The sequence below is a fragment of the Lynx canadensis genome, chromosome A3 (genome assembly GCF_007474595.2).
Source record: "Lynx canadensis isolate LIC74 chromosome A3, mLynCan4.pri.v2, whole genome shotgun sequence".
Lineage (NCBI taxonomy): Eukaryota > Metazoa > Chordata > Mammalia > Carnivora > Felidae > Lynx > Lynx canadensis.
The window spans coordinates 35,645,676-35,660,653 of record NC_044305.1 but is presented as its reverse complement, the minus strand read 5'-3'; positions in this window follow the sequence as shown (position 1 = coordinate 35,660,653).

Below are 14,978 nucleotides of genomic sequence, written 5' to 3'. Positions count from 1 at the left end.
CAACAAGAAGAGGTGAAAGCAGAATAGGAAAGGACACATGGCATTATGTGGTTAATCATCAAGAAAGCTTATACCACCTCCTTTAGCCTGAGAATGCTTTATAAGGAATTCAGAATTTCCTGCATACCCCAGGGAATGTGGGACAGAGGGGCAGGTAAGACAGTTGAAGATGTGCCTTGTGACCTGAATCAAGGGGATCCTTGTGCTAAAGGATGTGGTGATTTGTAGTAGAGGGCAGCAGGGTGGGCCACTCAAGATAAAGTTTGAATGGGAATCATTGCCATGTCCCAGAGGAGGAGCATCACCAGTAAGACCCCAAAAGAAGAACAGTTCAGCCAGAGCACACCAGGAATTACACAAGACCCATCAGCATTGGATGCAATATGACTAGAGTTTGCCAGGTAAGGTGAGGTCACTAAAAATCAACAGAGAACCACAAGTAGGGAAGAATGTGAACTTCTACCTACACCCAAACCTTGTATTAGAAGGGAAGATCAGGCTATGAGACCAACTGAGAAAGAAGAGATATGATCTTGGCAGAGCATCTGGAGTTAGAAATACTTAATCATTTTCCCAAATGAGACTGCTTAATTCATTATGACAGATTGCATCATTTGCCCTATCTGGTATCCATGTCCTTTATCATGTGACTTCACAACTCTTCTTTCTAACAAGGCAGAGTCTAGGGCAGCATCTATTTCCACACCCCTGGATCTGGAGTTGGCCATGTGACTTGTTTTAGTGAATAGAATGAAGCTGAAAGGCTATGTCCCAGTTCTATGTCTAGGTCTGAAAAGGCCTTCTGTGTTTCCATTTGCTTGTACTTTTGTGTCTGCCACCATCATGAAAACATGCCTAGGCTTAAAAGTTATGTGGAGGGGAGCTGAATCACCCTGGTCATCCCAGCTGAAGTCATCTTAGATCACGTCTGACAGCCAGACATCCCCAAATGTATTAGCTCTCTTTTGCCACTGTAACAAATTACCATAATTTTAGCAGCTTAAAACAACACAAATTTATTATTATAGATCTGGAGGTCAGAAGCCTAAAATGAGTACACAGAGCAGCATTCCTTCTGCAGGCTATAGAGAAGAATTTATTTCCTTGTCTTTTTCAGCTTTTAGAGGTTGCCTATGTTTTTTTGACTCATGAATGCCTCCTTCACCTTCCAAACTAGCAGCATAGCATCTTCTCTCCTGTGTGACCTCCTGGTGATCTCCTATAAGAACACTTGTGTTTATTTATATCGGGCCCTCCCAGATACTCAAAGATCTCTTCATCTCAAGATCTTTGACTTGATCGTATCTGCAAAGTCCCTCTTGTATGTAAGATAATACATTCACAGGTTCTGGGGATGTACAACTTTGGAAACCATTATTCTACCATACCAGTTATAGGAGCAAGCCAGACCAAGATCAGCAGGTACAGATTGGTGAGAAGTAAATGTTCATTGTTTTGTGTTATTAGGGTTTTTGAGATCCTTTGTTCAGTGGCATTATTGTGCCAGTCAATAACTGATACATGGTGGCAATTGAGCTATCCTTTTCTGGCAAGTTTACAATTATAACCTGCCATTAGTTACAGTGAAAACCAAAGAGGGGGTGCCTGGCTGGCTCAGTAGCTGGAGTGTGTGACTCTTCATCTCAGGGTTGTGATTTTGAGTCCCATATTGGATGCAGAGATTTCTTAAAAGCAAAATCTTTAAAAACAAAATGAAAACCATAGTGCAAATTGGGAACAAAACAGTAAATAAAGTTACTTTCTTTCATTCTTTTGGGTTTTTTTTTTCTCTTTTCTCTCTCTCTTTTTTTTTTTTACTTTTTCATTATGGAAAAAAAGAGAGCATGTAGAAAAACAAAATCATAGAAAAGAATTAAAAGGCACTTCCAATCCTACCATTTTGAGATCATCATTACCGATATTTTGGTGCATATCTATGCAGAATTTTTCAAATATTTAATACTTGAAAATTCTCTTCTATGACATCCAGTGGAAGTTTGACCTGACCCAGGAAAGTTCTCCTTCCATCTCAAACACACAGAAATGCCAGAACAAGTCTACTAGAAAATAACAGCACGAGTGAGAGAAGGTCAGAGTTACTGCATTACAAAGACTTATAAGGTCGGGAAGAAGGAAGAAGAAAGATGCAGATTAACCTGAGATTTCTTAAGTATACATCTTAAATCTTTCAGGTTAACCACTAAAATGTGGCATCTCAACCAAAGGAAGAAGCCAAAGGAGATGGACCCAACAAAATTCAGGGGCAGGGAGAAGCAGCAAAGAAAAATCTCCCAAATGGAATGCACAAAATAGGATGGCAGAGAGAAATCCAAACATACCAGTAATTATGATAATACAAAGAGATTATACACAAGGTACAGACAATCAAATTGGTTTTAAAAAATCCACATTTGCTACTTTCCAGAGATGCACTTAAAGTAACAAGACTCAGAAAGGCTGGAAACCAGGAGATGGGAAAGGCATTTGATATATATCAGGCAAATGCTGAAGACTGCTGGCCTTGCACACGGCAGAGATATGAACACAGTCACGTAAAAACTGCAGCACTGTTTATACTAGAGAAAATGTGGAAATAACCCAAGAGCTGTGAAAAATGGAATGGGTAAATAGGTTATGTACTCGCATGATAGAATGCTACATAGCAGTTACAGTGACTGAACTAGAATCCTATGAATCAACATAGACAGATATTTTAAATGTTGAATGGAAAAAGAAATAGAAAAATATTACATTCAGTCCGATAACATTTATCCATATGAAAAAGCAACTCTATATATTTCTCATATGTATGTGGCAAAAATATAAACATCTGGACTGGGTGATATACATCACATCTATGACAGTTTGAACAGGGAAAAGATGAGGTAAATAGAATAAACAAGACTTTAGCTTTATATTCTAGTTATTTTAACTAAAAATTCTGAAGGAGATATAATTAATTAACGTTTGTTTCATCATTTCATCTAATTTGCTGTACTTTTAAAAACATTTCAAGGTACAGTTCCTTAAAATAGAGTGAGGGATATTTTCTCTAAGGCTTTGTTCAGTGCCAAAGTTCTGATTCCACTATCATATCTAATATATAAAGGAAAGTAAGAAAAAAAGAGAAAATTGTAGTGCTTTGGAATCTGTAAACAAATATTAAGCATTATTTACTATAGAAGAAAAGGGAAACCCCTAAATGTCTCGAAATAATAAAGTTGACATGTACCTTTGGGGGAAGTATTAAATAGCTGTTAAATTCGTGTTCTTAAAAAACATTGTGAACATGACAAATGTTCACAATAAACTATGGAATTGATTATATAGGGTACAAAACTGCATATACATATATATTTACATATTCACATAAAAAATTGAACTGCTCCGTGGCTGCTGGCATTATGGGTAACATTAGCTATATTTTCCACAATAAGTAGTATTATATGCATTACTTTTAAGTTAAAAAAATTAATTAAAGGGGGCTAGTTTCACCAAAATCGTAAATGGATAAGAGTCATATAGTTTAAAACATGAGAAGTTTTTTGTTTTTTGGGTTTTTTTTTTTTTTGTAACTAAGTGACAAGTGTAAATACACTGGCTCATTAGAAATGATGCAGATTATAGTGTTATTTAGTTAACTTCTGCCTCTCCCTTCCCACCTAAGGGCCCATTTGTTGTGGATTCAGGACAGAAAAAGATCAACAGGCTGATTGGGACAGTTGATGAAGCCAAATGTGGCAAGCACGATCCATACTGCACTCACCCCTATCACGAGGAGTATAAGGGGATGGGTCAATAGAGACATTTTTATCTGATAGAGATTTAGATTCTCTCTAAGACTGAAACATCCTGGTCTCACAGAGCATGGTCATCCATACCACTGGGGCTACATGGCATTTGCCTCAAGGAGTGCCTCCTCCTGGCTAAGAACCTGATTGCTTCTGGCCTTAGAACAGGCTTTTCGCAAGGACGGTCTTTTTCTCTGGTTTATATCCCACCCCCACTCTGGATTTTGATATTGAAACAGAATTCTATTTTTTTTCCTGTGGAGTGCTATTTCTTTACTTTTTTAACACAAAAGAAGCAAGCTTGGTGAGTTTGATCACTTCTCAATAGTCTTAAAAAGCTAACCTGGAGGGCTGAGGGCCTAGGAATTACCACGTTGGAGGCCTCTGTGAAGTACAGATTTAGGTGACCAACATATTTCAGACAAAAACTCAAATGAGCATCCATGCTGACAACTTTGCTCCTTCTCAAAGCAGACAGACTCAGAAACCAGTGAAAACAGAGATGGAAGAAGAAAGGACACCTGTCTTCGGGCACACAGATGGCAAACACTAAATGGTTTGCTCCATTGTCACTGATAACATTACTGATATTAGTAGATAACAAACAACATTAAATGTCTTCACTCTAATAAACTCACAAAAAAGAAGAAAGGAAGGAAAGAGGGAAGGAGGGAAGGAAGGAAAGAAAGAAGAAAGAAAGAAAGAAAGAAAGAAAGAGCTGCACCTGACACCACAATGTCACTTGGAACCTAGCTTCGGTTTAATAAGAGTAACTGAATCACTGAGAATGTTTTCTTGTCCCAGGCTTACCACTAGGACTGGTTCTTTAAAAACTATGGGCATTTCTTTTCTTCATGATCTGAATTTCCTTGCTTTTATCAGTACACAGAAGACTCTGCGATGAAACAAAACTTAGTTGAACTACTGCACTGCCTACTGCTGCAGCTTAGGTTGGAAATTAGACTTTGTGCCCAGGAATGGTGGAAAGGGGCAGCTGTTCGGGGTCCTGCTTCTGCCCCTCAGCCAAGGAGCTCTGTGGATACCTACCAGACTGTTCATTTAGCTGGAATCCATGGATCGACCAGCAGCACACACCCTGGAGCTCTGCCAATTCCCAAGAGAGGACCTATTTACCACACACTTTGCTGACTGCAATATTCTTGTTAGAACGTATTTATTGCTTCCCTAAACACTCAAATCATCTTCCTAGGGGAAGCTTGCTATCCTTTATGGAAACACATGTATCCCATGTTGAATTTCTTGCAACATGCTGAACTGCTGAGTAGAAGTTACAAGGCTTTATCTTTTGACACAGATGTATGTTGTGAAAAGAGAGCAACCACAAGGCAACCACCCAGAGACTGTTGAGTAGGGAACAATCTTTCTGTGGTAGAAACATATATAAGAAGACAATTAGGGGATACATGTGTGTATCTATATGTAATTTTTGGTAAAAAGCAATGATCAAAGAATACAGGTGTCACAATGGAATACGATGTAAGTAAAAAGCAATAATCAAGGAATACAAGATTCACAAAAGAGTCCAATCTTTGGACAGTGCAAAGATGTCACCATCAGCCACTCTACCATTTTCATGTCCAGTTAAATAATGGGGAGTAGCTGTGGGAGGAATGCCATTGCAAAAACTTACTTCCATAAGACTATTTTTAAAACTTCCGTGAGATTCTGGGTGTCTGGGTGGCTCAGTTGGTTAAGCATTCAACTTCAGCTCAGGTCATGATCTTATGATTCGTCAGTTCAAGCCCCATGTCAGGCTTTATTTATGTGGACAGCTCAGAGTCTGGAGCCTACTTCAGATTCTGTGTCTCCCTCTCTCTCTGCCCTCCTCCCCTCACCCTCTGTCTCTCTTTCTCTCTCAAAAACAAACATTAAAAAAAAAAAACTTCCATGAGGTTCAAGAAATTAAACAATACACTTGATCTAGCCTTTGGACTATGTATTTCCCACTTCAGAGTCAGACCTAGCCTGATTAATCATTTGCTAATACAACCCAAATATGATAGAACTCTGTTGTGGACCATTCTTGGTCTGGAAGAGGTAGCAGTGTGGCTTCTGATGCCTTGAAAACTAATGTAAATCTTTACTGTAAGTTTCCTTAAAGATGTAATATAGGGGCTGGCCACAGTGAGTGGCCCATAAAACATTGGTAATATCCTCTACCAGGTACCACTCTCCAATGTCTTCCAGAAAGAACAACCGCTAAACTTTCTCCCTGCCTCTCCATACATCCCTTTCAGAATCATGGGGATTCTTACCATTCCCTCATTTCAGACTCTCTGTAATGCCTGCCCATTGTGCTGGATGTGGGAATTCCTAGCACATTACACTTTATAGCACTCTTATTCTTTGGAGAATTATCTCCTTTTCCATTCCCAACTTTAAGTGAAATTCTAGTAAATCAAATTATTTTACTATGGTAAAAGGCAGAACTTTCTACCGCTAAAGGATGGGCTATATTTAAGCTTGTTTCTAAAGAATACAGTTATGGAAGGAGAAAGAAGTAACTTAATAGCTGAGAACTCTGGCAAACATTACCTTAGCCAGGTGATCAAGGTTAACATCATCAGTAATAAGTCATATTGATTATATGGGCCCTTGATAGAATGTGTTTTAAAATTCCACTTTGCCTCTGTGGTCATCCTCTGTAACCCATAACCCACATCTAACCATGGAAAAAACAAAACAAAACAAACGGAAAGATATTCTACAAAATACTTGACCAGTACTCTTCAAAACCGTCAAGGTCATCCCAAAAAAGCAGTCTGAGAAAGTGTCATAATCCAGAGAAGACATGAAAACTAAATGAATTAGGATTCAAATGAATCCTAATTGGGTCTTGGAACAGAAAAAAGATCATTAAGGAAACACCAATGAAATCAGAATGAAATATGGGGATTGAGGGGCTTTATTTTGTCTTTGTTGTTTTTTTTTAATTTTTTTAATGTTTATTTACTTCTTGAGACAGAGAGAGACAGAGCACGAGTGGGGGAGGGGCCGAGAGAGAGGGAGACACAGAATCCAAAGCAGGCTCCAGGCTCCAAGCTGTCAGCACAGAGCCCAACGCGGGGCTCAAACTCACAAACCGTGAGATCACGACCTGAGCCGAAGTCGGTCACTTAACTGACTGAGCCACCCAGGCGCCCCTGTCTTTGTGTTGTTAAGAAAAGGATGACCAATCTTTTGATCTGGACCAGGTATCTAGTGAAGGCACAAATTTTAGTTGTCCTGCCAGGGGACATAATGACTGTTAATTAAATTTGCCCCAGATAAATTTCCAGTTTTCATGTCTTGACTTGCCAAATTATTACATTAAAAAAAAAAAAAAACACAACAAAGTTAGTAGTCAAACATTATCAAAATAAAAGGTAAAGCAAACTTTACTAGCATATCTGGAAGAAAAACAAAAGAGATCCACTTTCTAACTCAGCACATTTATTTATTTATTTATTTATTTATTTTTATTATTACAATTTTTTTAACATATATTTATTCTTGAGGGAGAGAGACAGAGTATGAGTGGGGGAGGGGCAGAGAGGGAGGAATACACAGACTCTGAAGCAGGCTCCAGGCTCTGAGCTGTCAGCACAGAGCCCGACGTGGGGCTCAAACCCAGGAGCTGTGAGATCATGACCTGAGCTGAAGTCAGATGCTTAACCGATGGAGCCACCCAGGCACCCCAGCATAGCGTTTAAAGAAAGCCTTTCTTCTCTCTAATTTTCATATATCCTGTAGCTTTTCTGGCCTTTCTTGTTCTCTAAATCCTTTTCTTTCTATTCCCTACTTCTGCTCTTTCTGAAACCCCACAGCACATTTTCCTCTTGCTTCTTCCAAACTTGCTCTACCCACTTTTCAGATTCATCTGTCTCTGAAAGCCTGGGAGTCTACCCAGTGAAGACAGAGTTCCCCAGGGGAGAGGAGACAAACTTAGTAATAAAAGAAAAAATTCCCCTTAGAAGGGGTAGGAAGGGAATGAGGGTAGGCTGACAACTGCATGAATTAATATGAATTGCTCCCATCACAAATATAAACAGTTGGCTTTGATATACAGACCAGCATTAAAGAACCATAGCAAAGACTGAGGATGAAAAGTACATCCAGAGGAAGAATTAGGATAGTCTTGGTTCAGAACAGTCTTGGACCTGGCATTTAAGTGGTAAATCCTATGCTTTGTGCAGAGAGAGTCTATGTCTGCCCTATTTTCCGTTGTGTCTCAGTACCTGGTCCAGAGACAGAATCCCAATATATTTGATGGGTGACTTTGAGAATAAGAGTATCCATTTCTTTCACTGTAAAGCAGCAAATGTAGACAATGTCTGCCTTAAGTTACTTCACAGAGATTTTGCCAGGAGTCAAGCAAACTTGCATCATGTGGGAAATAACTAAAAAAGAAGTGTAGTAAACAAAACATCAATGTGGACACAGCATCAATGTGGAGGCCAGAATAGGCCTCCATCATCAGAGGGGGCTTAAATGAGCCCACTGGCTGCCCATCAGATGGGAAAGTTTGGGTCAAAACATCTCTGAGTTCTCATTGGCTCACTGCCATGCGACTTTGAACGCCTCCTGTCAAAAAGTGAAGTTGTGACTTGCTTTGAAAAATAGAATGTGATGGAATGAATGCCAGTGTGCAAGTTCTGAGCCCAGATCTCAAGATTCCTTGTGTCATTTTCCTCTCACTCTTGGAATCCTGCCTCCACCATGTGAATAAGCCCAGGCTAGGCTGCTGAAGGATGAGAGACGCAAGGCCTAGTCACCCCCACAGCCCCAGCCAACAGCCAGCCCAGTTCAGAAACAGAGCCACTTAGCTTGAACAGAAACTGACTGCAGATGCCGGAGTGAGCCCAGCTGAGACCAGAACAGTCCAGCTAATCTCACTCAAAATGCTGGCCTGTAGATTAATGAGCCAGATAAATCATGTTTTTAAGCTACCAAGGTTGGGGTGGTTTGTTCTGCCATGATTGCTACCTGATACAACTCTACAATCAAAACTTCCGTGAGTCAATTACTCTTCTCTCACTTGTACCTTCAGACAGAGGGCACATTTTCCAGGAAGGTGCCCCTGACCAAGAAAGCATCCAATGCCTTGTCTTGATGGTCTGTTGACTTCTGGTTTGGGCCATATAACCTCCTGTATCATTATCACATTGGCTCATTTTAAAAAGCTCTAATGGACATGGTTAAAATTTACTTCACACATTATCCCTCAGACCTATTTACTTTGGCCTCAAGCTTTTTCTTATTGACTTAAGAGTGAGATACTCATGACTTTTGATGTGCACAAAAGAACAAACTGGACTGGAACACGTCTGTTTTTGGTTTCAGCACCCCTCTCTTTTGAGAACTACCATCCTTGAAGGTGTATGGCTTCATCTTATTTTCTTTAGGTGCTTGGGACCATTCACTGTGAATATGCAAGCTCATTTATTTATGACCCTTCAGATCACAACTCTGTTCTCTGCATTTCAAGGTAATATCTAGTTATATAACAGATTAATTCTGCTATGATGTGGCACATCATAGAAAACTCAGCTCAAATTGGCTTCAGTGAAAAGGGGAATTTATTTGTTTCTGTTATGGAAGGGTATCTGGCTTCGGGTATGTTTTTTTAGGTTTCAGTCTTTCTCATCCCATCAATAATCTCTCTTTTCTTCTGTGTTGCCTTCATTTACAGGCAGGCTTTCTCCATGTGGTGACAAAAATGGCTGCAGTGAGCCCAAGACTCCTCTGTTTTCTGCTGAATAATTGCAGCCCAAAGAGACCTTCCCCTTCTATTTCAGCAAAGTCTTGAGGTTGATTCTCATTGGACCTCTTTGGGTCACATGTCACACCTCAACCACTGAACCACTTACTTTCTACAGGGGAATGGACCATGCTAACTGGTCAAACTGGTGGGCTCTTATCCCCTAGAAAAACATGGTGTGGAAGGTGATGGTGAGAGGTGATCCATCAACTCATGTGGTTCAAGAGAGAGTGGGGGGCAGGGCTTCCAGAGGAATATCAGGTGCTGTTATTAGAAAGGAGAACAGTTACGGGCAGGCAAAACCAGCAGTTACCATTACAACAGTGTTTTTCAATCCCACAGTACACTGCAGTCACCCGGGGGAACTTTCAGACAAGACCACCACCAGTAGTGATCTACTTGGTCTGAGGTGTGGCCTGGGCATCAGTAGTGGTTTAAACTCTCCAGGTCATTCTAACAAACAGCTAAGTCAAAGATTGCTGCAGTAGGGCTATTAATAGCTAATTAAGCCTTAACCCTGGGGAATTCCTTGAAGTGCTATCCATCACTCTAAAGGACTGCATCTCTCAGGGTAGAGTTTTCAACACTGGAGAAAGTCAGGAGTCTGTGTGGTGCAGTAGATGTGGGAGTGAACTGGGGTAGACGGACAGGAAGCTCTGATTGCCCCCAATTCGAACTACATTAGCAACCATCTGCTCTGTACACAAGCTGCCAGCTGTGATCACGGCAAAAATTAAATTTTGAGAAACCTTTTGGTCTCCAAAGCCAAAGAACCCATTTTATGAAACACCCCGAATTACAGAATGAAAGGTACAAGGTTAGCTACCCTGTCAGATGCCACCACTCCTGTGGTCAAGTGTAAAGACGCTTGGGGGGTCCCTGGCATCATTCAACCTGTTGAGTCCCTGCCTGACTCCCCTGTCCCCCATCAGAGGGAGGTGGAACAGCCATCACATCTGTGCTTCTGCAGAGTGTTTTCTTCCAGCTGGTTGGAGGAGGCAGATTCTCCTCATCTTTCTAGCGAGGAAAAGTTCTGGCCAATCACAAGAAGCCAACTTGAGACTGCAAATGTGGGGATGAGATGGCAAAATCTGTTTTTGGAGCTGCAAGAGACACTCCTCTCCATGCGCAGAGCTGCCCCAGAAAGCTTGTTTGTCAGGCGGGAGCTGGCAGCTGCTCGCTGCCCTGGGGTGGGGGCAGGGTGGGGGTTTCAGAGGCTTCTCGATGCCTGGATATCTGCACCCAGAATTCCACATTTGCCTTTACCAGGGTCCAGGCCCTGAACAAATCACAATGTGGGGCTTCCCCCAGAACTTCTATTTTGGAGAAACCAGGAATGGAGAATGCTCAGGGGTGGGCAGTGGAATGCAGTAGGCAAGGTAATGGATTGGAAAAACAAGCCCCAACACATGGATTCCTGTTCTGTCTTCCTCTACTTGGGCATATGACAGAGCCTCCCTGAACCTCAGTTTCCTCATCTGTAAGATGGAAGGCTGGGTTTGAGAATCCCCCAGACTCTGCAAATTCTGAGGTTATGATGGTAAAGAAGGGAGGGGCCACCAATCTGCTTTGCTTTGGGGGCAACTGATGGTGTGAAGCTAGTGGAGTGCTTATGGCCTCTGCCAATTTTAAGAGTGAGACAACCCCTTTCCTCCCCATCTTTTTCTTCCCCCTTTGTCCTTTTCTTCCCCTCTGATCATCGTCACTATCCTTCAAGGAGCAAAAACACTGGGGATGATGCCCCAGGTGTGTGAGGGGCAGCTAAGCCAAATCTTCACATATACCCACGGCTTTAATTCCTGTATCACACAGGGCGATGGTTTGCACTTCTGCAGACACGGAGGCTCTAGTCGGCTTCCTCTCTGTTCTTCTCTCCTGCCCTGACTCCCTCCTCCCTCCTCCCTCTCCCTTCCCTCCTCCCTCTCCCTTCCCTCCTCGGCTGTTTACTGATCCCCCAAGTCCTGATGACGTGCCAGGCACTGTGCCAAGTGCGAGGGCCCCGAATTCATCAGGGGGTGGATTAGAAAGCTCTGCCCTAACGGAGTCTCCTGGGGGCAGATGTGGAAATAAACAAACAGTGACTATACAGCGACAATACTGCGCCCCGAGGGCTCCGGCGGAAATGAGCACAAGCTCTTCGGAAAGCCCACAGGACGACCCCTGACCCAGGGGATGCCTCGCCTGCGCCCCTGGCCTCCCAAGCAGACAGCAGGGGCGCGGGGGAGGCGCGGCCCCAGCCCAGCCCGCCGCCAGCCCCGCCTGTGCCGCAGTGAGTCAGGAACCCCGCCTTCCGGCCTGCTCCCGCGAACGAATCACCACCACCCAAGTCACTGCAGCACAGCCCGCCCGAGCCCTCCCGCCCACGCCCTCGCGGTGTCTCTCCTCCTCCACCACCCCCACCCCCACCCCCACCCCCGCCACCCCGGGCCTGCTCGCGCCTCGCCTCCCGCGCCCTCGCCTTCTGCTCGCCCAGCGGAGCTGGCTCCCCGACCTTCCGCCCGCAGCCCCAGCCGCGGCTGCTGGAGGGAGGCCAAGGGGGTGCGGGTGGCTGCCTGCTGGAGGGAGGCGCTCGCAGAGCTGCAGTGTTCCTTTGCATCAGGAACGTGGCCGGGGGAAAGGAGAGAAACAGAAATGGTGAAATGACTCAGGATTCTTGAAGGAGCTAAGCACAGCGGGTGCGGAGGGCTGGCTCCAGAAGGAGGGCTGGGACGAGAGGGGCCATGCCAATCTCTTGAGTCTCAAACGCGGGGGCTCTGCCCCAGCCCCGAGCTCGAATTTCTGCGGGAGGGTAGAAATGCAGTAATAATGTATAACTCTAAAAATATCAAACTGATGTATTTGGATGAATTCACACCAAGCAGGTGACCCAGAAAAAGGAAATAAGATCTGAAAGTCTTGAGCATCCACAGAATAATTGCTCTGTTGGGCAAAGGCCAAGTGCCTTAACCCTACTGGCCTTTCCAGATGACTTTTTTTGGGAAGAAAGGCTGGTAGCAGGAAGTGAAAAGCAGCAAACAGAGTCATTTGTGTCTGAAACCACTTAAAGGACTCTTCTCAGAAAATCCACCCTGATATGGGGGGCTCCAAGTGGGGTCACCAGGTTTTGCAGGATCTCCTGCAGTGGCTGGAATCTGTCTTTCCCTAGTCAACTAGTAGCCTAATGGCAGGGGAATGGCGCAGCCTTGGGCCTCTGGGACGAAAGAGCTACTGCAGTTCTAGACGTGCCTCACCCAGATGGGCCGTGACCTGCTCAGCAAAGTATATAAGGGGATCTCAGCTCAGAGAGGGGGGCCGTGCAAAGCCTAGTTTGTTTCTCTAGTCCCTACCAGCTGGTTTCCAGATAAGGAAAAGCCTGGCCTGCCTTCATAGAGCAGGCAAAGTTATGCTCCTGGAAACCAAGTTGGATCATAATGTCACCCGCTCAGATGCCACCACTGGCTTCCCTCCCAAGTTACTACCAACCCTAAAGGTCCCTCCATGATGGCAGTTACTCTCACCTCCTCCCTTTCCACTCTCTTCCCTTCCTCCCTCTGCTCCAGCTATACTGGCTCCCTCTCTGTTCTCTGAATACACCAGTCTCCCCCTACTTCAGGGCCTTCCCACATGCTGTGCCCTTCATCAAGAATTCTCTTCCCCCAGGTATTTTATCTCAAAAGACCATCTATCCAAAATAGCATCCTGTCCACAGCACCTCTGCTCTCCATCTCTGCCAATCTCCTTACTGTTTTCATGTCCTCCTTATATGTTTATTTATTCATCATCAATCTCCCCTAGCACGTGAGTTCCCTGAGGGCAAGAACTTTGTCTTGTGGACTGTTCTAATTCCCAGTGCCTGGCAAGTTGTAGGTGCTCAATAATTATTTTTGGAAAGAATGGGGTTGGGATAGGTCAAGGAATTTGCTCAGCTTCACACAGTTAGTAGAACAGCCAGGAGCTGAACTCGCATCACCTCCTCCTGACCTAGAACTTTTCTACTCCATTATGCTTAAGCTGGTTATTTGGAAATGATCTCGAAGTGGAATCAGATTGGACAGTGGCTGCTGAGGAAGCTGCATACCTTCTCAAGATGCAGTTTTTAGGGACTTCCAAATATTCTATCACTCTGTAATGTAAATATTTATAGATGCAGTAAGTTCCAGTAGATGTTGAGCAGTTCATGATGTGGTGCCAACCTTGGGTTTCTCCCGACATTTCTTCTTTAATCACCTTTGAAGGCATGACTGAAAGTTGAGATTTATAGAGTTTAGGGCTTTTGCACTGAAGTTCATCTTACCCACTAAGGCTGGAGCTATTTTTTGGAAGAGTGAATCCTGCTAACTGAGCCCAGAATGATAAGATCTGTATCAATGTGATGGAATATCACTGACAGTCATTTGGGCGATTATGGGCATTCTAAGTGGATCAGTTTCCTTGTGGCCATTTTTTTTTTTTTTTTTGAGCCATAACAACTATTTTCTTAGCAATTATCTGTTTTCTAAGTTTGAAAATTGTAAAGGATGTCAAGAGTTTCAGCAGTGCTAGGACTTTTTAAAATAGCACAATCCAAAGAAATAACTTCCAGAGTTGGAGACAGGAAAACTGGGTTTGCATCTGCCTGGTCTGTACACCAGCTCTGTGACCCTCTTTGTATTCCCAGTGGTCATTTGAAAAGGAGGGCTTGTGCTATCTGCCTGAGATCACTGTGGTAAGGGTCAGGTGAATGAGTGTACAATAAAATGCTTTATAAGCAGTACAACACTGGGTACAACACTCAGTGCCTTGTATGATACTGTTAGAAAGAATATTAAAAAGAAAACTAAGAATTAAAGTCCAGCCTTCTAGAGCTACAGCCAGAGTGGGGGGCTATGTACAAAATACAGTGCACTGGGGCACTTTAAAAATGGGGCTGAGAACTCAAATGGAAAATCTGCGGATATCAAGACTCAAGTCTGAAACAAGCACTGTGCCAGAGACTGTGGCGGGGAGGTGGGGTGGGAGGGAGAGTGTGATCAGTGAACAAATTTGGAGATTTGCGATGGCTGAATCATAGGGCTGGAACCAGTGGGAGTTGGAGGGAGCAGACAAATGGATGACTTTTGATCAAACAGAGATGAAACAGAGTGGAAGGATGGAAGGCTGGGTAGGGCAGATGCTAGTTCCTATCTTCTTCCCCTCTTTCATTTGGCAAACATTGTTGAGTGCTGGCCAGGTGTGAGACATAGTTTTTCCATCATCTCCAGGAAACTGTCCTCAGATAACTGATGAATAGCCAAGTCCTTCTTCTGTAAGCAGGCTGGTATTGATACACCCTCCCCCAACCACCCCAGCTTGGAACAGCTGATGAAGGAATAGGGGATTTGAATCTCTTAAATACCTAGAAAAGCATATAACTTTCTATAGATGGAAACCTGCTGCAGCTTTCTAAGGAGACAGAAGAACTGGAGATT